The 25522-nt window shown below is 38.1% G+C and overlaps 1 non-coding gene across 1 annotated transcript; it reads right to left on the reverse strand.

The window, feature by feature from the left end:
* Positions 1-19009: 19009 nt before the first annotated feature.
* TRNAC-ACA (transfer RNA cysteine (anticodon ACA)) lies at positions 19010-19081 on the reverse strand. Its single transcript has one exon. It is a non-coding gene; the product is annotated as a tRNA-Cys (tRNA).
* Positions 19082-25522: the final 6441 nt, after the last annotated feature.

Genomic DNA, 25522 nt, shown 5'->3' on the forward strand with positions numbered 1-25522 from the left:
ACCTTCAACATCAGTCCTTCCAATGAACACTCAGGATTGATCACATTTAGGATGGACTTGTTGGATCTCCTTGCAGTCCAAGGGAGTCTCAAGAGTCTTCTCCAATACCACAGTTCAAAAGCATCAATTCTTCAGCGTTCGGCTTTCTTCACAGTCCAACTCTCACATCCATACATGACCACAGGAAAAACCATAGCCTTGACTAGACGGACCTTTGTTGGCAAAGTAATGTCTCTGCTTTTTAACATGCTGTCTAGGTTGGTCATAACCTTCCTTTCAAGGAGTAAGTGTCTTTTAATTTCATGGCTGCAGTCACCATCTGCAGTGATTTTGGAGCCCCCCCAAAATAAAGTCTGACACTGTTCCCACTGTTTATGCAACTATTTTCCATGAAGTAATGGGACCGGATGCCATGATCTTAGTTTTCTGAATGTGAGCTTTAAGCCAACTTTTTCACTCTCCTCTTTTACTTTCATCAAGAGGCTCTTTAGTTCTTCTTCACTTTCTGTCATAAGGGTGGTGTCATCTGCATATCTGAGGTTATTGATATTTCTCCCAACAATCTTGATTCCAGCTTGCGCTTCATCTAGCCCAGTGTTTCTTATGATGTACTCTGCATATAAGTTGAACAAGCAGGTTGAAAGTACACAGCCTTGACGTACTCCTTTTCCTATTTGGAACCAGTCTGTTGTTCCATCTCCAGTTCTAACTTCTGCTTCCTGACCTATATACATATTTCTCAGGAGGCAGATCAGGTAGTCTGGTATTCCCATATCTTTCAGAATTTTCTACAGTTTATTATGATCCACACTGTCAAAGGCTTTGGCATAGTCAATAAAGCAGTAATAGATGTTTTTCTGGAACTCTCTTGCTTTTTAAATTATCCAGTGGATGTTGGCAATTTGATCTCTGGTTCCTATGCCCTTTATAAAACCAGCTTGAACATCTGGAAGGTCACGGTTCACGTATTATTGAAGCCGGGCTTGGAGAATTCTGAGCATGACTTTACTAGAATGTTAAATGAGTGCAATTGTGAGGTATTTTGATCGTTCTTTGGTATTGCCTTCCTTAGGGATTGGAATGAAAACTGACCTTTTCCAGTCCTGTGGCCACTGATGAGTTTTCCATAGTTGCTGGCATATTGAGTGAAGCACTTTCACAGAATCATCTTTTAGGATTTAAAATAACTCAACTGGAATTCCATCACCTTCACTAGCTTTGTTTGTAATGATGCTTCCTAAGGACCACCTGACTTCACGTTCCAGGATGTCTGGCTCTAGGTGAGTGATTACACCATTGTGATTATCTGGGTCGTGAAGATCTTTTTTGTATAGTTCTGTGTATTCTTGCCACCTCTTCTTAATATCTTCTGCTTCTGTTATGTCCATTCCATATCTGTCCTGTATTGTGTTCATCTTTGCATGAAATGTTCCCTTGGTATCTCTAATTGTCTTGAAGAGATTCTAGTCTTTCCCATTCTATTGTTTTTCTCTATTTCTTTGCAATTATCACTGAGGAAGGCTTTCTTACATCTCCTCGAATTTTCTTTGGAACTCTGCATTCAAATGGGTATATTTTTCCTTTTCTCCTTTGCTTTTCGCTTCTTTTCTTTTCACTGCTGTTTGTAAGGCCTCCTCAGACAGCCATTTTTCTTTTTTGCATTTCTTTTTCTTGAGAATGGTCTTGATCCCTGTCCCCTGTACAATGTCATGAACCTCCATCCATAGTTCATCAAGCACTCTGTCTATCACATCTAGTCCCTTAAATCTGTTTCTCACTTTCACTGTATAATCATAAGGGAGTTGATTTAGGTCCTATGTGAATGGTCTAGAGGTTTTCCCTACTTTCTTCAATTTCACTCTGAATTTGGCAATAAAGAGTTCATTATCTGAGCTATAGTCAGCTCCTGGTCTTGTTTTTGTTGACTGTATAGAGCTTCTCCAGCTTTGGCTGCAAAGAATATAATAGGAAAGGGCCATTAAGAGGTACAAATCTTACGTTATTAATTAAAAAGAGTCACAGGTGTGAAATGTACATTTTGGGAAATATATTCAAAAATTACAAAATATCTTTTATGCTGATAGATGACAGACTTATTATGGTGATCATTTTGAAATATATAGAAATATCAAATTATCATGTTGTATAATAAGAACTAACATGGTCTTGTAGGAATAATATACTAGAAAAAGATAGAAACTTGCAGAAAAAGACTAGATTTGTATTTACCAGAGGTAGGAGTTGAGGTGAAAAGGAGTTGGGTGAAAACAGTCAAAAGGTATAAACTTCCAGTTATATAAATAAGTACTAGAGATGCAACATACAATATAATTAATGCTGTTGCATGTTATCTATGAAACTTGTTAAGATAGTAAACCCAAAATGTTTTTTTCTATTTAATTTTATATCTATTATACATTAAATGATGGAAGTTCACTAAATGTTATGATAATCACTTCATAATGTATGTAAATCAAATCATCATGCTGCAAACCTAAACTCATGCAGTGCTGTATGTCAATTATACCTGAACAAAACTAGAAGAAAAAAATGGAGGAGGGAGGATGATTACTGCTTTCAATCCCCAAATCAAGTACCATAACAAGGTTTACAGTTCTTCCCACTCATTTCTCTCTTATGAATTTTCTTTCAGGGAAAGAAGTGCACAGGAATCAAGGAGGAGCTGCTCTCTAAACCCATGTGAAGAAATAGACCCCTGTGGCACAAAATACGGACTGTGGCAGGCATTATATACAATACTCAGATCTCCTGCTCCTTCAGTGTAATTGACTGCTGGTGCCAGGTTCTGCTCTCTGAATCTAGCAGTGTATTTGCATTAGACCAGGTTCTCCTAGGCTGTTTCTAGCCAGTGACTAAATGCAACAAGGATACAAATATAGGCTCATTTCTACAAGATAAAAGACTCTTCTGATTGGTGGCTTTGACTGAAAATTTCTAATAATCATACTGCACTCTGAGACTCTTTCTATCCAACCACTAGATTTCCTCTCTCCCACAGAGGGATCAAACCTGCATTGCAGTCTAAAATCTCTGCCCATCTTCACTTTCCCTCATGGGTATTTCTCACAGTATAATCTGCTCCATGTCAAGCATCTGCTTCTCCAAAACCCAAACTACACAAATGAGAGTCTTACTCTAAAGAGACCACATTTATTGTCATAATGTCCTTATTACTCTCTATATAAAGCTAGTCATGGAGAAGAGTACTTTAAAATTAGTTTAGTATAAATAAAATAAATATTAACAAATAGAGAATACTGTGACCTTTTTTTCCCCCTGCTCTCTTATTTACCCTAAAGTAGATTGGTGTTTTCTTAATAATAGGTGTATAACATTAAAAAAAAAGTAAACACAGCTTTGTTTCTTGATTGCACTTCTAAAGTTTCTTTCAGTATATTGATTCTGATTTGTTATTTACTTGATCTGAATGCCATCAACAGTCATTATTTAACCTTGAAGTATTAAATTAAATATTATGTGCATGTATTAACCTCAATGTCATAAGTGTATGATATTTTAAATAAACATAACTTGTTTGACATGATACAAATATTATTAGAGGAAAAAATTATTGTCACAAAATGATAAGAAAAAAATAATGTATTTTGTGTGGATACATATATATTAGATTCTACTATTATCCTTCAAAACACAGTATCCTAAAGTCTATTCTTTTAATGCTTTATGTCCTTGATTCAATTACTCTTTGGACTGCATAATATTTTTGTTTTGAATTGGCTGACTGTTGGCAGAATAAGAAAAGAGTTGTCAAATAGAAAAGTAAAATGTTTAGCAATGCAGTTGGATCCAGTAATATTTATAATCATAAGTAAATGTTTCTAAGTGTTTCTGTGTCTCCTTTCTCTTTAATTCTCTGAAAAGTTGTTTTCATTTCTTCCTCACTGAATACTGTCTTTAATCTCATGCTGCCAAAGTCCTGAGATGTATATTTTAATATTTCTGCCACTTAAGATTTTTGAAGAATTGAGCTTGAAAAATTATAGAAATGTGCTCTGGTTATTTTATCTTATACCAGAACATTCTCCTGAACCAAGAACTTGCAGCTAATGGGACTATAGTAAAATCAAGGATTTTTCTAGGACTACACTTAGAGTAAAAGTAAGAATAGGACCTGGTAAAAGTGACTATTTTGGGAATAAAGCAAGAAGCAATTTATTTAAAAAATATTGTCCACTATATTCTGAAATTTATGTATTTCAGTGAAAGTGAAAGTCGCTCAGTCCTGTCCGACTCTTTATGACCCCCTGGACAATACAGTCCTTGGAATTCTCCAGGCCAGAATATTGGAGTGGGTAGCCATGAAATTAAAAGACGCTTAACTCCTTGGAAGAAAAGTTATGACCAACTCAGCAGTGGCCACAGAACTGGAAAAGGTCAGTTTTCATTCCAATCCCAAAGAAAGGCAATGCCAAAGAATGCTCAAACTATCGCACAATTGCACTCATCTCACACACTAGTAAAGTAATGCTTAAAATTCTCCAAGCCAGGCTCCAGCAATGTGTGAACCGTGAACTTCCTGATGTTCAAGCTGGTTTTAGAAAAGGCAGAGGAACCAGAGATCAAATTGCAAACATCAATGGATCATCGAAAAAGCAAGAAGTTCCAGAAAAACATCTATTTCTGCTTTATTGACTATGCCAAAGCCTTTGACTGTGTGCATCACAATAAACTGTGGAAAATTCTGAAAGAGATGGGAATACCAGACCACCTGATCTGCCTCTTGAGAAATCTGTATGCAGGTCAGGAAGCAACAGTTAGAACTGGACATGGAACAACAGACTGGTTCCCAATAGGAAAAGGAGTTCATCAAAGCTGTATATTGTCACCCTGTTTATTTAACTTATATGCAGAGTACATCATGAGAAACGCTGGGCTGGAAGAAACACAAGCTGGAATCAAGATTGCCAGGAGAAATATCAATAACCTCAGATATGTGGATGACACCACCCTTATGGCAGAAAGTGAAGAGGAACTAAAAAGCCTCTTGATGAAGGTGAAAGTGGAGAGTGAAAAAGTTGGCTTAAAGCTCAACATTCAGAAAACGAAGACCATGGCATCCGGTCCCATCACTTCATGGGAAATAGATGGAGAAACAGTGGAAACAGTGTCAGACTTGATTTTTCTGGGCTTCAAAATCACTGCAGATGGTGACTACAGCCATGAAATTAAAAGATTCTTACTCTTTGGAAGAAAAATTATGACCAACCTAGATAGCATATTCAAAAGCAGAGACATTACTTTGCCAACAAAGGTCCGTCTAGTCAAGGCTATGGTTTTTCCTGTGGTCAGGTATGGATGTGAGTGTTGGACTGTGAAGAAAGCTGAGTGCCGAAGAATTGATGCTTTTGAACTGTGGTGTTGGAGAAGACTCTGAGAGTCCCTTGGACTGCAAGGAGATCCAACCAGTCCATTCTAAAGGAGATCAGCCCTGGGTGTTCTTTGGAAGGAATGATGCTAAAGCTGAAACTCCAGTACTTTGGCCACCTCATGTGAAGAGTTAACTCATTGGAAAAGACTCTGATGCTGGGAGGAATTGGGGGCAGGAGGAAAAGGGGACAACAGAGGATGAGATGGCTGGATGGCATCACCGACTCGATGGATGAGTTTGAGTGAACATGGGAGTTGGTGATGGACAGGGAGGCCTGATGTGCTGCGATTCATGGGGTCCCAGAGAGTCGGACACGACTGAGCGACTGAACCGAACTGAGCCTTTCCCTTCTCCATTCAGTTCAGTTCAGGTCAGTTCAGTAGCTCAGTCATGTCCGACTCTTTGCGACCCCATGAATCGCAGCGCGCCAGGTCTTCTTGTCCATCACCAACTCCCGGAGTTCACTCAGACTCACGTCCATCGAGTCAGTGATGCCATCCAGCCATCTCATCCTCTGTCGTCCCCTCCCTTCTCCATTGGATCTTCCCAACTCAGGGATCGAACCCAGGTCTCCCACATTGCAGGCAGATTCTTTACTAACTGAGCCACAAGGGGAGCCCAAGTATTTCAGAGTTTATGTTAAAATAGACAGATGCTAGAAAAGGACTTTTTGTATTAATATAATTAGCGAGATTGAGAAAATGTTGTTAAAATTAATTCAAATATCAGAGGAAGTTCAGGGATGATTTGATTTAAAAGGCTTGTACTCATTTGTTGTTTAGTTGTTAAGTAATGTCCAAGTCTTTTATGACCCCATGAACTGTAGCCTGCCAGGTTCCTCTGTCCATGGGATTTCCCAGGCAAAAATATTGTAGTTGGTTGCCATTTCTTTCTCCAGGGTTGTACTCACTAGCAATTTGTAAAAAACTTTTAGATGAGTCTCTTATTTAAAAGATGATCAGAAAAATACTACCATGAGTTAGGTTCCTTAGTCATTCTAAGTCAGAAATCATTCTAGATAGAAAAATATTTATTAAATATAGTTCAAAATCTTCCATTGATAAAGAGCTAAGCATAGAAAGTCATAGTATTAATTACAATCTTAATAATGTAATATCCCACCAGACTGATACATCTTTTTTTTCAATTCTGTACCTTGTCTATGTCATATCACTCATATTACTGATGTAATCTGTTCATGTATTGCTGCTTGACAGTAAGTTTCTTGAAGGTAGGGGCTGTTTTAAATTTATATCTATATCCTTTGCATTCCATAAAATGCCTAGAAGTGTGGCCTCTATAAAAAAAAGTATATATTTTTTAATAAAAAAGAACTAACCAAAAGCAGAGATTTATTACTACACACTCAGGATTTGTGGGAAATAAGAGAGGAAAGATCATCTATTTAAGGATTTTAGGCCCTAAATAAAAGAACATTACACAGAAGTATAAAGAAGAAACATACTTACTTATTGGAAGCATCTTTTACAAAGAATAAGTTCAGACCTACTCAATACTGAGTTATTGAACTACTGCCCTCAACTAAGGTCAGGTGTGACTCAGGGTCTAAAGCACACCTATGAGTTTAGGTGACAGTCAAGAAGATGCAACTTCAAAGCTGACAGATCAAACAGGAGCAGAGACTACTACTTGCTGTTATATAGCAAATATGAATTTCTGGCACTGTAACAGAACTATATTATACACTGTGATATTAAAATAATTAAACTGTATTTTCTGAACTGTTTTAGACAGTATTTCTATTATAAATTTGTTTTAAATATAAAGTAAAAAAATCCTAGAATAGCAGGAAGCAAAAGTATGCATAGGGTAGTTAAGCTTTTCAAATGCCTGCTTTTTAAAATATAAGTAAAATCAAATAACAGGTAAGACAAAAAAAACTGTCAAGTCTTTCTGTGGTTTTTATTTTTCCTATACTTGGGTACTAATAGAGACAACTAGAGGGTCAACATGTGTTTAATAACTTAGGTTAAAATCTAACTATCCAAAACAACAAATGAAATGCAGAATAACATACATGGTGATTTTTTTCACATGAAATATAAAAACAAAATATAAAAGAGAAATAATGAGAGTGATATACTCAGCCATAAAGCTATAATTATATACTTCACTTTTATAAAATACCTGGCATAATTCCATGATAAATGATGATTAGAAAAATATTCTAGGGATATAATGTTTATTCTCAGGAGTTATGAAAGTTTTCAGACATCAGATATTAGTCATAAATTACTTCTTTCTGGCACTAAATGGTAGCCTGCTGCTCAGGAAAAATTAATTTAGTGCTTTATGTGTTTAGAATACACAAGCTAATGTCAAATCATCAAATGATTATCACATAATTAGCTTTATTAATAATAGTAATATATTCATATTATACTCTAAAATCAGCAAGATTCTTCCAGTAAGTCACTCAGTAAAAATAATTTAAATATTTTGGAAGCTAATTAACTTTGCCTATGAAGCACCATTTAACATACTAACATTGCAATTTACTAAGCAGCAGAAGTTAACCTAAACGAGACATATACAGCTCTGCAACTCAAAATTATTGCAGTTTTCTAATCTCTAAAACTTCTGTTCTATAGTGGACCTCAACTGAGAAATACTCTTACAAGTATTTAAAGAGGATACATTCCTCTTTAAATAGTAGTTAATACTAGTAGATAATAGTAGATAGTAGGATTGTTATCCCCACTATCACACTGTTGAAACCAAGACTATCAACTATTCACTTCTGGGTGCTGAGTGCAAGCTCCATTGAATGGCTTCTAATGACACAAAAGGGAATTTAGGACTATGCCCAGGACAAAATTAATAGAAGAGAAAGTTCTGAGTGCCAGCATGTATTTTTTCATGGAAGCCTTTCATGCAATTGGTCTTATTCATTTACAGGTCACACCTTAAAGTTTTACACGGCACTGCTGCTGCTGCTGCTAAGTTGCTTCAGTCGTGTCCGACTCTGTGAGACCCCATAGACAGCAGCCCATGGGCTCCTCCGTCCCTCGGATTCTCCAGGCAAGAATAATGGAGTGGGCTGCCATTTCCTTCTCCAAGGCATGCATGCATGCTAAGTCGCTTCAGTCATGTCCGACTCTGCGCGACCCTACAGACAGCAGGCCACCAGGCTCGTCTGCCCACAGGATTCTCTAGGCAAGAATACTGGAGTGGGTTGCCATTTCACAGTACTAACACAGTACTGCTACTGCTACTGCTAAGTCGCTTCAGTCGTGTCCGACCCTGTGCGACCCCATAGACGGCCTCCTACCAGGCTCCTCTGTCCCTGGGATTCTCCAGGCAAGAACACTGGAATGGGTTGCCATTTCCTTCTCCAGTGCATGGAAGTGAAAAGTGAAAGTGAAGTCGCTCAGTCGTGTCCAACTCTTAGCGACCTCATGGACTGCAGCCTACCAAGCTCCTCCATCCATGGGATTTCCTAGGCAAGAGTACTGGAGTGGGGTGCCATTGCCTTCTCCAACACACAGTACTATAACACTTGAAATAAAAAATCATGCTTACTTAGTCTTTTCCCTTATTTGTTACCACTACAAAATAATAGCTTTCAGTTTGTTCTTCTAATATGACTATGTTGTGGAGGAAAAAAAAATCCAAAGAAAAGAAAATAGATTGAGATTTAGAAACTTCATTCTTTACAGAAATCTATACTGCACTTGAGTTTTCCTAAGGAAATGCTGATGTTCTCAGTATCATTTTCTACAACATAAAATCAAATAAAAATATATACATATGCCCTGCTTTGTAATACAATAATAACTTTTATTCCCTCAGGCAACATCTTTAAGTTATTTACTTGGTGAAGATATATGAAAACATAGGCATATGCTTGAAATTGGTAAAATCTATGAAGCCAATTTTATTTTATGACATCTTGTGTCTTTATGGTATTGAGAAAGATCTCTCAATATTTTTGAATGTTTAAATTAATGATTATAGGTTCCTGAATGCCACAACACAAAAAATGGACATTTTGACTGATTGCTTTTAAGTATTTGCTATGAAGATACAGTGAGTGGTGACAGTGTAAAGTATCATGTGCTCAATATGATATACAAATTTGTAACACTGGAAAAGATTTAAATTTCAGTAAACATTTTAGTAAACTTACAAATGCAGTTAAAATGACAGAGAGGCTACAGTTTAGAAAATAAGTAGAGAGTGACATTTCAAAGTAATATAAAATAAATGTGTAAAGTCTTGATTCTTAGAAATTTGGAATATGTTTAAAGGATTTTTTTTTTTTTGAAACCTTCTTACAACATTTCACATCTCCTGGTGGTTCAGCAGTAAAGACTCTGCCTCCCAATGCAGAAGACATGCGTTCGATCCCTAGGTCAGGAAGATCCCTTGGAGGAGGAAATGGCAACCCACTCTAGAATTCTTGCCTGGGAAATTCTATGGACAGAGGAGCCTGGCGGGCTATAGTCCATGAGGTCACAAAGAGTTGGACACAGCTGAAGTCACTGAGCACATACACACATTCTGCCTCTCTTGCACAGATACTGTACTCAATTATTTTTCCTAAGTTTTAAAATTCTAATAATAAAAGCTTTGACTATATCCCAAACCAAAACTACCTCTCTGCATTACTGAAGATGGCCTTCACTACTATTCAATGACCAACTGGGTATAAAAATTAGCAGCTGGTGTGTAGGAAATCTGTTTCCTTTCCTGATATCACCTCCAGAGAAACATTCTGGTTAAATAATCTTTCAAGCATGCTAACTGGATCTCTTGATAGCATTTATTAACATGTCATCTTCTATGGAATGCTTAAAGCAATTATATACCTTATTATATACCTTATATATACCTTAAAGCAATATATACCTTATATGTCTAGATTACTTATGGCAAAAATACCTTGAAATTATGGACTTATAGGGTATGTTGCTCTGAAAAATTTTAGATATGTAATTATCAGCATAAACAGAGTTGGTATTTCTTGATCATATTCATTACAAATTGATTGCTTCTTAGCTACAAAATGTACCTTTTTAGACTGCTTTGTGAACATGAATCTGCGTCCTTTTAAATATTTGTTTTTCTTATGCCAGCTGGCATAAAATTTTGTCACTAGAGCACACTGCTGGAGAAAAAGAGTTTGGCTTCCTATTTTTGGTGCACTGATTTTGCAAGTTCCTGTAGAGTTCAAAGCTTTCCTAGTGCCTAATTCTACCAACACATAGCAGGGACAGACAGCAATATCTGGCAGTCAGCAGCTTCCTTTGACATCTCCCATCTCTTGACAGTTTTTGGAAGAGTGACTCTTCCCCAGTGTCCAGCTCGTGCAGTGTATGGCAGGCAGCAGCATTCAGTAGATGACCTATTCCCAAGTATCTCTTAGCCATGGGCTCTTTCAAAATACCTGACTGGTACAATGCACAGTGGCCAGTAGAATCTCACAGCTTTCCCCAGTACTGAGTACCCAGGTGGGTTTCTAGTAAGTTTCAGAGGGCATATTTTCAGCAAGTTCTGCTGGCATGGCATCACAGAACTTCTGTCATCCTGTGAGTCACAGCTGTGCTCTCTACAAGAGAATTGGGGTCTCCTCTCTGGGAGATGCAAGTTCTTCCTTGGGTAGTCTATCAAAGGGTTTGTGATTGCTCCTTAAATTTGTTATTTCTACACCTGAATTTTACTTTACTTTTTACTTGCTAATACCTCCTTCTTTATTCTAATAACCTATTATAGTCAATGATTCTTTATATTAAACTTTCCCTGTTCAAATAAAGAAATGAGAAATCATTGTAAAATTGCACTGCTAACTACCCTCAAAGAAGACAAAGGGATATATATTCACTCTCACAATATATTACAAAAGTTTTATTGCAAGAGTACTGGTATGTTCCAAGTAAAATATATTGCATGGTTTAAACAAAGGAAAATATTAATTTTCAGTTTTGGAATATTGCTATATCTTCATTTAGCTTCAGAGAAGCCTTAAAGTTTAGTTCCTGGATAATGTTCCAACATCAATTCTCCATTCTTCATTCAGGAACTCATACAAAAACTATAAAAATATTTTACTATAGTCTTGATGTTTGCAGAATTCTTTGAGCAGTGAAAGTGAAGATAGGCAACCTAACAATTGTGTAAAGATGGACTTAAAGATTAAACATTGTGATTGATCTCAATATTTAATAAAAGGTAAGAAATAAGACATGGTTAAAAACTAAGGACTATGTATTTTGAAATCTTATTTTTCACCCACAAGTATGATTACTCAAAACTTACTAATTATGTTGCTATGATAACTTAATGAAAAAATTAATGTGAAATGCTCTAATGATTTACTTCTTTATTATTCAGTGTCCATAACCAGATAACTTTCTCACTTCTCCTTATTCTAGGACTCAGGCTGATAGATCATTCACCAGACCAAATATTGGTTTTCTCCTTATCAGAGCAAGAGAGCTCTCTAGAAAATCTTACATGAACCCTCAAATACCGCTATTTGTAAATGGAACATGTTGATTTCACTAACAATTCATTGAATATAGCTAGTTATATATCCCCCTCACTGAAAGGGAGCAAGAAAGAGCAATCTCATCAGAGTCCTGAAAGAGAAAAAAAGAACTCTTTATAAAATCATAGCAATAAATACTATAGTCTATCCTCTGGTCACAACTCATGTGGTTCAGTTTTGTACCCTAAACAAGGTAAACTGTTAAAAAAGGTTCTTAAGTACAGGATCTCTGCATGTTGTGCAGTAATCTCTAAGCCAGGTTGACCTAGTCCAGACTTGCATAAAATAAACAACAGGAATAACAAATTATCTGCTCTTTAAACACCCAATACAGCACAATAAACAGTTTCATTTGGAAAAAAGAAGAAGATTGGAAGATACAGAAGTAATTGGTTTATAGCAAAACTGGTATCTTGCTGAGTAAGGAGTCTCCACATGATATTCTCTATGACCTTTGTCTCTGACTTCTAAATTTTTTCTTTTCTTTAACCTTCTCCATTTTCACTTGGCTAAATTTGAACTGGGCATTGGATAATATATTTATTTGGGAGGCTATGCAGTTTTTTCATATCCTTCTGCCAAGAGTTATACACACAGTTCGTTTCGAAAACATAATTTAAATTTGTTTTATTTATATTTTTTTTTTTGCTCCTATGAACATCTCTTTAAATTAATTTCTGATATTGTTAGCACATCACTCTTTAGTGGGTAAATGCAGTTATTAGCTTTTCTCTGAGCCAGTTTACCAATTGTAATTTTAGAGTTAGCACAGCAACTTTTAAAAGTATAGATTATTTTCACTATATAAAAATATATATAAGATAATATAGTGAGGTACAGTGCTTACATGTTTCTCTATAACACACTTTGCTCTCAATTTTTTGATCATCTCAACAAAAGCTTTTCAAGCAGCTTAAGCTTGTGAGCAGTCCCAACCATGAGACACTGTATTTGCTCTTATTCTCCTCAGTACCTCATTCTTTTAAATTCCAAATCCTTACCTACAGCATTACTTCCTCCTAATAATTAGTCACTTATATGATATAAAACGGAGAAGGCAATGGCACCCCACTCCAGTACTCTTGCCTGGAAAATCCCATGGACAGAGGACCCTGGTGGGCCACAGTCCATGGGGTTGCTAAGAGTCGGACACGACTGAGCGACTTCACTTTGACTTTTCACTTTCATGCATTGGAGAAGGAAATGGCAACCCACTCCAGTGTTCTTGCCTGGAGAATCCCAGGGACGGGGGAGCCTGGTGGGCTGCCGTCTATGGGGTCGCACAGAGTCGGACGCGACTGAAGTGACTTAGCAGCAGCAGCAGCATGATATAAAAGCTATCACCAATATAATACTAAGTGATTGGAAGCCTGGGATATTGTTTGATAAAACATATGCAATTTCCAATTATTGGTAATTGGTGACCATTGCCTAATGGTGGTGATCCATACCTAATTGAGTAGAAATTAAATAAATATAACATTATTAAGATTAAAATAATTATTATCACTTGCATTCTTTATATAAAATTTGTAACTTTCTAATTTGGTTCTAAGGTTCTAATGAAATTTTTCATCAGGGAAAATATACCCTGGAAGATTATCTGTTACTGACAAAGAAGTTATATGAAGAAATTAATGTTCTACCCTTGACTAACAAATGCCAGTACTGCTAAGGCCTTCAGTGAGTTATCATAGAGAATGAAATTTAATTTAAGCTGACCATTGTTATATGTCCCCCAAATATAAATACAAATATATTGTTGTTGTTTGTTGTTCAGTTGCTAAGTAATATCCAACTCTTTTGTGACCTCATGGACTGTAGCCCACCAGCTCATCTGTCCATGGGATTTCCCAGGAAAGAATACTGGAGTGGGTTGCTACTTCTTTCTCCAGGGGATATTCCTGGCCCAGATATCAAATCCATGTCTCCTGCATTGCAGGCAGGATCTTTATTGCTGAGCTACCAACAAAGCCCAGCCCTACAATTAATATAAGCATAAATAAGTATGATTTATGTGTGTGAGCATATATATATACACATACACATGCATACACATTTACTAGAATTAAAATAGATATTTCAAATAAATTACTATTTATCCTAAAATCCCAAATTTCTATCTTATCTTATATCAGATCAGTTCAATAGCTCAGTTGCATCTGATTCTTTTCGACCCCAAGGCCTTTAGCATGCCAGGCTTCCCTGTCCATCACCAATTCCCGGAGCATACATAAACTTATGTCCATTGAGTTGGTGATGCCATCCAATCATCTCATCGTCTGTCATCCCCTTCTCCTCCTGCCTTCAATCTTTAAAAGCATCAGGGTCTTTTCCAATGAGTCAGTTCTTTGCATCAGGCGGCCAAAGTATTGGAGATTCAGCTTCAGTATCAGTCCTTCCAATGAATATTCAGGACTGATCTCCTTTAGGATGGACTAGTTGGATCTCCTTACAGTCCAAGGAACTCTCAAGAGTCTTCTCCAACACCACAGTTCAAAAGCATCAATTCTTTGGTGCTCACCTTTCTTTATAGTCCAACTGTCATATCCTTACATGACTACTGGAAAAACCATAGCTTTGACTAGACAGACCTTTTTTGGAAAAGTAATGGCTCTGCTTTTTAATATGCTGTCTAGGTTGATCATAACTTTTCTTCCAAGGAGCAAGTGTCTTTTAATTTCATGGCTGCAGTCACCATCTGCAGTGATTTGGAAGCCCCCCAAAATAAATTCAGCCACTGTTTCCATTGTTTCCCCCATTTATTTGCCATGAAGAGATGGGACTAGATGCCATGATCTTAGTTTTCTGAATGTTGAGCTTTAAGCCAACTCTCCTCTTTCACTTTCATCAAGAGGCTTTTTAAGTTCCTCTTCACTTTCTGTCATAAGGGTGGTGTCATCTGCATATCTGAGGTTATTGATATTTCTCCTGGCAATCTTGATACCAGCTTGTGCTTCATCCAGCCCTGCATTTCTCATGATGTACTCTGCATATAAGTTAAATAAGCACGGTGACAATACACAGCCTTGACGAACTCCTTTTCCTATTTGGAACCAGTCTATTGTTCCATGTCCAGTTCTAACTGTTGTTTCTTGACCTGCATACAGATTTCTCAGGAGGCAGGTCAGCTGGTCTGGTATTCTCATCTCTTTAAGAGTTTTCTACAGTTGTGATCTGCACAGTCAAAGGCTTTGGCATAGTCAATATAGCAGAAGTAGATGTTTTACTTGAACTCTCTTGCTTTATCCACAAATAATAGTTATTTAAGAGGAGCAGTGAATGTTGAACAAGTTTTCTTTGTTCTCTTCAAGAAAATGTTGCAAGACAAGTTGGGTTGTTATGTTCATTATTATTTCACTACTATTCCTCACTGATGATAGAGTGAGATAGGAGGAAAAACCATTGGTTCTTATTAGAATAGTAGTACTTTACTTGTGGTTTATATACCCAGGAACAGTTGGACTAAAATCAATGTGATGATTATGGTAACTTTATTGTTTAATTTCATTTTACATTAAAAGTTTTCTTTGTGAAAAATAAGTTTAATATCTAATTATATCATTACAATAATGAAAAATCAATATAAATATAGATATCTTGTTAAACTCCTGTTGAATAATGTATTTTCTTGAGACTATTCAAATATTTACCTGCCTACTTGTCATTTTTATTTGACCATCTTATAGGAAACTCAAACACACTATGGCCCAAACTCTTTATTCTTTTGTTCAACACTCTACTTAGCCAATAAACTACCAATGTTTCCTATATCTGAAGATATCACCAATATTTACCTAAGTAGTGAAGGCCAAAACCTAGGAGTCACAAGTCAATCTTTCTTCTACTCTCCTAAAATTTTGAGATAAGAGACCAGCTCAAGTGAAAATAAATATGATAGATAAGGGATTAATATGCAACATATATAAACAGCTCATACAACTCAATATAAAAAAAAAGACTGAATAAGCAGAAGATCTGAACAGATATTCTTACAAAGAGGAAATACAGATGGCCAACTGTTACATGAAAAGATGCTCAACATCATTAATCATCAGACAAATGCAAATTAAAACCACAATGACATTCTGTCAGAATGTCCATCATCAAAAAGACCACAAATAACAAATGTTTGTGAAGATATGAAGAAAGGGAACCCTTGTGTAGTGTTGGTGGGAATGTAAACAGGTGTAGCCACTGGGGAAAACAGTATGGACATTCCTCAAAAAGATTAGAAACAAAACTATCATATGACTCAGGACTTCCACACCTAAGTATACATCCGAAGAAAATGAAACCACTAATTTGAAAACATACATGTGACCCAATGTTCATAGCAGCATTATTTACAATAGCCAAGATACAGAAGCAACCTAAGTGTCCATCAATAGACAGACACTTCTTCATCCTCTCATCTGTTGCTGGAATACTTATATGTATGTGTGTGTGTGTGTGTGTGTGTGTGTGTGTGTATATATATATATATATATATATATATATATATATATATACTGGAGAATGGCAACCCACTCCAGTGTTGTTGCCTGGAGAATCCCATGAAAGGGGAGCCTGGTAGGCTACAGTCCATGAAGTCACAGAAAAGTCGGACACGACTTAGTGATTGAAAACAACATATATCTAGACAGATATCCCATGTCCAAGAGCAAAGGAGAAGCCCCAGCAAGTTGGTAGGAGGGGTGAAATCACATTTTTAATCAAATCCCATGCCCACCAGACACTCGGAGGGCTCAAACAAAACTTTGTGCACACCAGGACCCAGAGACCCCACAGAGACTGAGCCAGACCTGTGTTTGAGTGTCTCTTGCAGAGGTAAATGTCAGCAGTGGCCTGCTGCGGGAGCAGAGGCTCTGGATGCAGCAGACCTGGGTCACACGGCCTGTGGCATAAGCACTCTTGGAGGAGGTCACCATTAACCCCACCACAGAGCCATCAAGCAGAAGACCCACAAGCTGCAGGAAAATTATACCAAAGAAATTCTCACACTGCTAAGAAAATTCTAGGACCCACAACAGATTTCCCAACCTGGGGATCTGGCAAAGGGACTGAGAACCCCAGGGACTTTGACTTTGGAGGCCAGTGGGATTTGATTACAGAACTTACACAGGACTGGGGAAACAGACTCTTGAAGAGCACAAAGAAAACTTTGTGTGCACCAGGACCCAGGAGAAAGGAGCAGTTAAGAGAGTCAGTTCCCAGGCAGGTTGATAAGAAGTCCAGGATCCCCAAGGAAGAGGAGGAGGAGGAGGAGAAAGCGGTCTGGGGCTCTCAAAGAGGAGATAGGGGTCTGGAATTCTCAAGGAGGAGGAAAGCACAAATGCTTTTATTTGTATCTCTACATTCCTTGGTCTTAGTCACATAAAATGTTTTGCTTTTGTTTCCTTTAAGCCTGGAACTGATGATTACACAACAAACAACTCAGTTTAAACTCTGCACTAAGGATTATATAACAACAATGTATCCTGCTTGAGGACAGTTTCACCTTCCCTGAAAACCTTCTGACTAATCCTGTTATCTTAAAATGTATATTATGGATGGGATGGGTCTAGTGATATCTTTCTATTGTTAGTGCTAATCCTGTCATCTTACAATGTGAATTGTGGGAGTGGGTCTAGTAAGATCTTTCTTTACAACTTCAAGACATTCTTTTGATTTATTGCAATAAATAATTTAAAAAGTATATAACTCCCTTGCTAACTCTAGCAAGGGGGGCATTCTCTGTCCCCCCTCTGATGTTTATGTCAGAAGCCTTCTCTGTCCTTTTTCACCTTAATAAAACTTGGCTACACAAAATCTCTTGTGTGATCAAGCCTGGTCCCCGGACCCAAAGCTAAATCTTCTTCAGAGATCATAAATCTGACATCGTTCACCATAAGCTATCAGAGTGACCCCAAAAGAGACTGGCCCAGACTTGCCTATGAGTGTCCAGGAGTCTCCAGCAGAGGCCTGGGTCAGGGGTGGCCTGCTGCAGGGTCTGGGGCACTGAGTGAAGCAATGCATGCACAGTACATTTTGAAGGAGGTCACCATTGTCTTTATTACCTCCACCATAGTTTGGTCTCAGATCAAACAGCAGGGAAGGAACACAGCCCATCAACAAAAAATTGGATTAAAGATTTACTGAGCACACCCCTGCCCATGAGAACTAGACCCAGTTTCCCCAACAGTCAACCTCTCTCATTAGGAAGCTTCCATGAGCCTCTTATCCTAACCCATCAGAGGGAAGAAAACCACAATCACAGAAAACTAACCAATGTAATCACATGAACCACAGCCTTTTCTAACTCAATGAAACTATGAGCCATTACATGTAGGGCCACCGAAGATGGATGGGTCATGGCAGTGAGTTCTGACAAAACATGGTCCACTGAAGAAGGGAATGGCAAACCGCTTCAGCATTCTTGCCTTGGGAACCCCATGAACAGTATGAAAAGGCAAAAATATATGACACTGAAGGATGAACTCTACAAGGTGGTAGGTACCTAATATGTTACAGGAGAAGAGTGGAGAAATAACTCCAGAAAAGAATGAAGTGACGAAACCAAAGCAAAAACAACTCCCAGTTGTGGATGTGACTGGTGATGGAAGTAAAGTCCAATGCTGTAAAGAACAATATTGGATAGGAACCTTGAATGTGGGGCCCACGAATCAAGGTAAATTAGAAGTGGTCAAACGAGATGGCAAGAGTGAACATAGAAGAAATGCAGTAGCCCTCATAGTCAACAAAGAGTCTGAAATGCAGTGTTTGGATGCAATCAGAAAAACGACAGAATGAACTCTGTTCATTTCCAAAGAAAACCATTCAAAAAGATAGTAATCCAAGTCTAAGCCCCAATCAGTAATGCTGAAGAAGCTGAAATTAAATGCTTCTATGAAGGATTACAAGATCTTTTGAACTAACACCCCCAAAAGATGTCCTTTTCATTATAGGGGAAGGGAAGGAAGGGAACTCGCTCAGTCGTATCCAACTCTTTGATACCCCATGGACTGCAGCCCACCAGGCTCCTCCATCCATGGGATTTTCCAGGCGAGAGTACTGAAATGGGTTGCCATTTCCTTCTCCAGGGGATCTTCCCCACCCAGGAATCGAACCTGGGTCTCCTGCATTGTAGGCAGACACTTTACCGTCTGAGCCACCAGGGAAGTCCTTCATTATAGGGTACTGGAATGCAAAAGTAGGAAATCAAGAGATACCTGGAGTAACAGTAAGTTTGGCCATGGAGTACAAAATGAAACAGGGCAAAGGCTAACAGAGTGTTGCCAAGAAAACGCACTGGTCATAGCAAACATCCTCTTCCAACTACCCAAGAGATGATTACACGTGGATATCACCAGATGGTCAATACCAAAATCAGATTGATTATATTTGCAGCCAAAGATGGAGAAGCTCTATACAGCCAGCAAATACAAGACTAGGAGCTGACTGTGGCTCAGATCATGAACTCCTTATTATCAAATTCACTTAAATTGAAGAAAGTAGGGAAGACCACTCAACCATTCAGGTATGACCTAAATAGAATCCCTTATGACTAAACAGTGGAAGAAGGGATTAGATCAGATAGACAGAGTGCCTGAAGAACTATGGACAGAGGTTCGTGACATTGTACAGGAGGCTGTGATCAAGACCATACCCAAGAAAAAGAAATGCAAAAAGACAAAATGGTTCTCTGAGAAGGCCTTATAAATAGCTGAGAAAAGAAGAGATGCAAAAGGCAAAGGAGAAAAGGAAAGATATACCCATCTGAATGCAGAATTCCAAAGAATAGCAAGAGGGATAAGAAAGCCTTCCCCAGTGATCAGTGCAAAGAAATAGAGAAAAACAATAGAAGGGGAAAGACTAGAAATCTCTTCAAGAAAATGAGAGATACCAAGGGAATATTTCATGCAAAGATGGGCACAATAAAGTAAAGAAATGGTATGGAACTAACAGAAGCACAAGATATTAAGAAGAGGTGGCAAGAATACACAGAAGAACTATACAAAAAGGATCTTCATGACCCAGATACCCACGATGCTGTGATCACTCACCAATAGCCAGACATTGTGGAATGTGAAGTCAAGTGGGCCTTAGGAAGCATCACTAACAAGAAAGCTTTTGGAGGTGATGGAATTCCAGTTTAACTATCTTAAATCCTAAAAGATGATGCTGTGAAAGTGCTGTACTCAATATGTAGGCAAATTTGGAAAAGTCAGCAGTGGCTACAGGACTGGAAAAGGTCAGTTTTCATTCCAATCCCAAAGAAAGGCGATGCCAAAGAATGCTCAAACTACTGCACAATTGCACTCATCTTATACCCTAACAAAGTAACGCTCAAAATTCTCCAAGCCAGGCCTCAACAGTACATGAACTGTGAATTTCCAGATGTTCAAGCTGGATTTAGAAAAGCCAGAGAAACCAGAGATCAAATTGCCAACATCTGTTGGATCATCCAAAAAGCAGGAGTATTCCAGAAAAAAACATCTACTTCTGCTTTGTTGATTATGCCAAAGCCTTTGACTGTGTAAATCACAACAGACTGTGGAAAACTCTCAAAGAGATGGAAATACCAGACCACCTGACCTGCCTCCTGAGAAATCTGTATGGAGGTCAATAAGCAACAGTTAACAACTGGGCATGGAACAACAGACTAGTTCCAAGTTGGGAAAGGAGCATGTTAAGGCTGTGTATTTTCACTCTGCTTATTTAACTTGTATGTAGAGTACATCATGTGAAATACTGGGCTGGATGAAACACAAGCGGGAATCAACATTGCTGAGAGAAATATCAATAACCTCAGATATGCAGATGACACCACCCTTATGGCAGAAAGTGAAGAAGAGCTAAAGAGCCTCTTGATGAACGTGAAAGAGGAGAGCAAAAAGTTGGCTTAATGCTCAACATTCAGAAAACTAAGATCATGGCATCCAGTCCCATCAGTTCAGTTCAGTTCAGTCACTCAGTCATGGCCGGCTCTTTGCGACCCCATGAATTGCAGCACGCCAGACCTCCCTGTCCATCACCAACTCCTAGAGTTTACCCAAACTCATCTCCATCGAGTCAGTGATGCCATCAGCCATCTCACCCTCTGACGTCCCCTTCTCCTCCTGCCCCCAATCCCTCCCAGCATCAGAGGCTTTTCCAATGAGTCAACTCTTCACATGAGCTGGACAAAGTATTGGAGTTCCAGCTTTAGCATCAGTCCTTCCAAAGAACACCCAGGACTGATCTCCTTTAGAATGGACTGGTTGGATCTCATCACTTCATGACAAATAAATGGGGAAATAATGTAAAAAGTGACAGAATTTATTTTGGGGGGCTGCCAAATCACTGCAGATGGTGACTGAAGCCATTAAATTAAAATACACTTGTTCCTTGGAAGAAAAGTTATGACCAACCTAGACAGCATATTTGGAGAAGGCAAAGGCACCCTACTCCAGCACTCTTGCCTGGAAAATCCCATGGATGGAGGAGCCTGGTGGGCTGCAGTCCATGGGGTCGCTGAGGGTCGGACACGACTGAGTGACTTCACTTTCACTTTCATGCATTGGAGAAGGAAATGGCAACCCACTCCAGTGTTCTTGCCTGGAGAATCCCAGGGACAGCGGAACCTGGTGGGCTGCCGTCCAAGGGGTCGCACAGAGTCGGACACGACTGAAGTGACTTAGCAGCAGCAGCAGCAGCAGCAGACAGCATATTAAAAAGCAGAGACATTACTTTTCCAGAAAAGATCTGTCTAGTCAAAGCTATGGTTTTTCCAGTAGTCATGTATGGATGTGAGAGTTGGACTATAAAGAAGGTGAGCACCAAAGAATTAATGCTTTTGAACTCTGGTGTTGGAGAAGACTCTTGAGAGTCTCTTGGACTGCAAGGAGATCCAAACAATCCATCCTAAAGGAGATCAGTCGTGAATATTCATTGGAAGGACTGATGCTGAAGCTGCATCTCCAATACTTTGGCCACCTGGTGCAAAGAACTGACTGATTTGAAAATACCCTGATCCTTTGAAAGACTGAAGGCAGGAGCAGAAGGGGATGACAGAAGATAACATGGTTGGAGGCATCACTGACTCAATGGACATGAGTTTGAGTAAGCTCCAGGAACTGGTGATGGATAGGGAAGCCTGGTGTGCTGCTGTCCATGGTGTCGGAACGAGTGGACATGACAGAGCAACTGAACTGAACTGATACCTAGACAGTGTGTTGAAAAGCAGAGACATTACTCTGTTGACTAAGGTCTTTATAGCCAAAGCTCTGGCCTTCCCAGTGGCCACATATGATTGTGATTGCTGGATTGTAAAGAAGGCAGAGCACCAAAGAATTGATGCCTTCTAACTGTGGTGTTGGAGAAGCCTCCTGAGAGTCCCTTGGACAGCAAGCAGATCAAACCAGTCAGTATTAAGGGAAATCAACACTGAATACTCATTGAAAGGACTGATGGTGAAGCTGAAATTCCAGTATTTTGGTATTTGATGCAAACAGCTGACTCAATGGAGAAGTCCCCGATGCTAAGAAAGATTGAGGGGAGAAGGACAGGAGGGTGTCAGAGGGTGACATGGCTAGATGGCATCACTGATGCAATGGACATGAACCTGAGCAAACTTTGGAAGACAGTGAGGGACAGAGAGGCCTGGCTTGCTACAGTCTATGGTGTGGCAAATAGTTGGACATGACTGGACAACTGAATAACAACAACACATACAATAGACTAATACTCACTCATTAAATATGACAATTTCCCATATACAACAACATGGATGAACCTGGAGAGTATTGTGCTTAGTGAAATAAGTCAGAGACAGGAAGACAAATACCATCCATATGCTATCACTTATATGTGGAATCTAAGAAATGAAACAAACAAATGAATATAATGAAACAGAAAACAAACTTACACATGTAGAAAACAAACTAGTGGTTAACAGTGCGGAAAGGGAAGATAGGAGGAGAAAGATAGGAGTAGGGTATTAAGATGTACAAACTACCATGTTTAAAATAAATAAGCTACAAGCATATGCTGCACAGCACATGGAATTCAGTCAATATTTATAACTTCAAATGGATTACAATCTATAAAACTTTGAATTTGTACATCTACTATTAACATTTTGTAAATTAACTATACCTCAAAAAAGATACATATCAATTATAACAGTATCATTTAGAATAGTTTCACTGACCTAAAAAACCTCTATCCTCTGCTTGTTTGGCATCCCTTGACCTTTTTATGATATCCACAGTGTTTTCTTTCTCAGAATGTTATACAGCCAGAATCATAATATATGTAGCCTTTTTATATTGGCTTCTTTCACTTGTTAGTATGTACTTAAGGTTCCTCCATGATTTTTCATGGCTTGATAGCTCATTTCTTAGTACTGAATAATATTCCACTGTCTGGATGCAGCACAATGTATTTAACCATTCACCTACTGAAGGATATCTTGGTTATTTCCAAGTTTTGGCAGTCATGAATAAAGAAAGCCACTATATTCTGTCTTTATAGGATTTTGTGTGAATGTAAGTTTTCTACTCATTTAGGTAAATGACATGGAGTGTGATTGTTGAATCTTAGGTAGGAGTATGTTTAGTTGTGCAAAAAGTTACCAAACTTTCAAAGTGGATGTATTACCAATATTTTGCATTCCCACCAGCAATGGATTCAAATTGTTATTGTACTTTTGTTTCCTTTCAGTGAGAGCTGGAGCTATTAGGGATCTCAATGACAACATCACTTGATATTAGCTTTAAATAACATGTTCACATGTGGCTAACTTTTTTCTCTTTTTTTTTACCTTTTGCTTATTTCTTCTTCTTCTTTTTTTTTTTTTTTTTTGGTGATAAAAATTAATGGAGACTTTGGTGGTCACAATTTGAGGGTATAGAAGACTAAACTTATCCATGGAAAAATGATAAAGTACAGAATTTTAAAGATGCAGGAAGGAGAATAGTACATCAGTCTCCTTCAAGGTCATCCAAAATCTGGTGTAAACTGCTTGAATAATTTTCTTCTTGAATTGAAAAACTGGTGTCTTAAATCTGCCTCATGTGATTCATATTCTCCATTAAAGCAGTTTTTAACAGAGACAGAATTAATTGGGAGAAAGTCCTAGAGAAATGACTAATGAAAATGATTTTGAGTAATTTCTTGCTCTGTTTATGATGCATTACATAGTTTGGATGGATAAAAACTGCTTGATAATAGCACTTTTCTTTAGAAAGCCAGTTCCTCAAATCCATAAAAACCATAGTAGAGAATTTAAAAATTTGAAGTGATTGGTTCAATGGCAGAAAGAGTTAAACTCTCAGAATCAACTACATCTAGGTCAAAAGCCTTGACAGACTATCAACTGGGACAGTCAAAATTTCTGGGAAAGAAGCCAAGAGAGAGAGCACCAAGATCAAGAGCTATAAATCTTAAGAATGAAGTTCTCTCTAAATCTAAAGGCCCACCTTACTTACCCATATCTTTCTAAATTTAAGAACATTTGCCTTATAAACTCTGAGGCAGATGGTCAGGACTTATCAAAGTTAAGGACAATAAGCCTTAATCTTTCCTTTCAGTTTCAATAAAATATCAGAACTCTCAGAAGGGACCCTAAGCTGTATGCCAGAGTCTAGATATTTTGGGTAAGAAAAGGTTTTTGTTTTGTTTTGTTTTTTAATAGTGGGCTTAAATGGAAAGGGAAAGACTAATTTTTTATTTAGGGACATAAATCTGAGTTTTCTAAGTTTGAATAACTGGAAATTGTTTAATGTTTCCCTGGGTGTGTTTTGGAATTAATTTATGCAGCTCTTGGGCTTCCCTGGTAACTCAGCTGGTAAAGAATCTACCTGCAGTGCAGGAGATCCCAGTCCCAATCCTGAGCCGGGCAGTTTTCTTGGAGAAAGGATAGGCTACCGGCTCCAGTATTGCCTGGTGACCGGAGTAAAGAATCTGCCTGCAATACGGGAGACCTGGTTTGATCTCTGGATTGGGATGAACCCCTGAAGGAGGGCATGGCAACCCACTCCAGTATTCTTGCCTGGAGGATCCCCATGAGCAGAGCAGCTTGGCAGGTTGCAGTCCATGGGGTTACAAAGTGTCGGACAGGATTGAGTGACCAATCACAGCACAGCAAGTGCAGCTATTGCAAAACCACCAAATAGAGCACATACAGTACAGACCACTAATAACTGGACAGTCTAAATGGGAGGTCATGGAGCTCCGAATCATGATCAAAATATTAAAAAGGAAACCAATACTGATTGCTACAGTTAGTGAGTAAAATTGCAATTATATTCCAGAATTTGAAGACACTATCTAACCCATGATTTATGATTTACTTATCTAGATGACACCTGGAAATGACCTCTGGGTATTAAAAAACTAAACAAAGATATTCCATCCATACAAGGACATTTACTACAACATTTATTTTTTTTTAATCTCTCTATTCCAATACCTCTGATAAGAAGTTAGTGATCTGAGAGATAGATTAATTCAGTGCAAGTACATATTGACCATGAACAATAGTTTCACATTATTCTGGTAAATAAAAAATACATTTCCTATTTTTTACCAGAATATATGAATCTATCAGAATTTTCACAATTTTAAAAGTCAGAATA

Source organism: Bubalus kerabau, chromosome 14 (genome assembly GCF_029407905.1).
Source record: "Bubalus kerabau isolate K-KA32 ecotype Philippines breed swamp buffalo chromosome 14, PCC_UOA_SB_1v2, whole genome shotgun sequence".
NCBI lineage: Eukaryota > Metazoa > Chordata > Mammalia > Artiodactyla > Bovidae > Bubalus > Bubalus kerabau.